Genomic DNA, 399 nt, shown 5'->3' with positions numbered 1-399 from the left:
TAAGAACACTAGCTTTTGTTTTCTAACAATGTTTAACAACAAAAAGTTCATTCTTTATATGCCTTTGTTATTGTTAAAGGGTTTCAGGTATTGACAGTAGTGAGTAGACTGCTTTTAACATTCAAGAGGACTAGATTAAGCTAAAAGTCAGTGTAAGTTAGGTAGTGCTGGGCAGATTTACATACATAGTCTCTATTGATATTCCAGCCCTAACATTGCTGAGTGTATGCTATTACCAGGTGGATTAGAATTAAGTGTAACTTCAGTAGCAGACATCTACTAATATTTTACACAGTATCCTACAACTACTGCAAAGGCAAGGAGTTCAATTCAAATGCTCACAGTTTGCTCCATTTCACCCTCCATTTTCATAAGGCACAGTGAAATTGCTTGAAAAAG

The sequence above is a fragment of the Cydia pomonella genome, chromosome 12 (assembly GCF_033807575.1).
Source record: "Cydia pomonella isolate Wapato2018A chromosome 12, ilCydPomo1, whole genome shotgun sequence".
Taxonomy (NCBI): domain Eukaryota; kingdom Metazoa; phylum Arthropoda; class Insecta; order Lepidoptera; family Tortricidae; genus Cydia; species Cydia pomonella.
The sequence above is the reverse complement of the archived record's forward strand: the minus strand, read 5'-3'. Positions refer to the sequence as shown.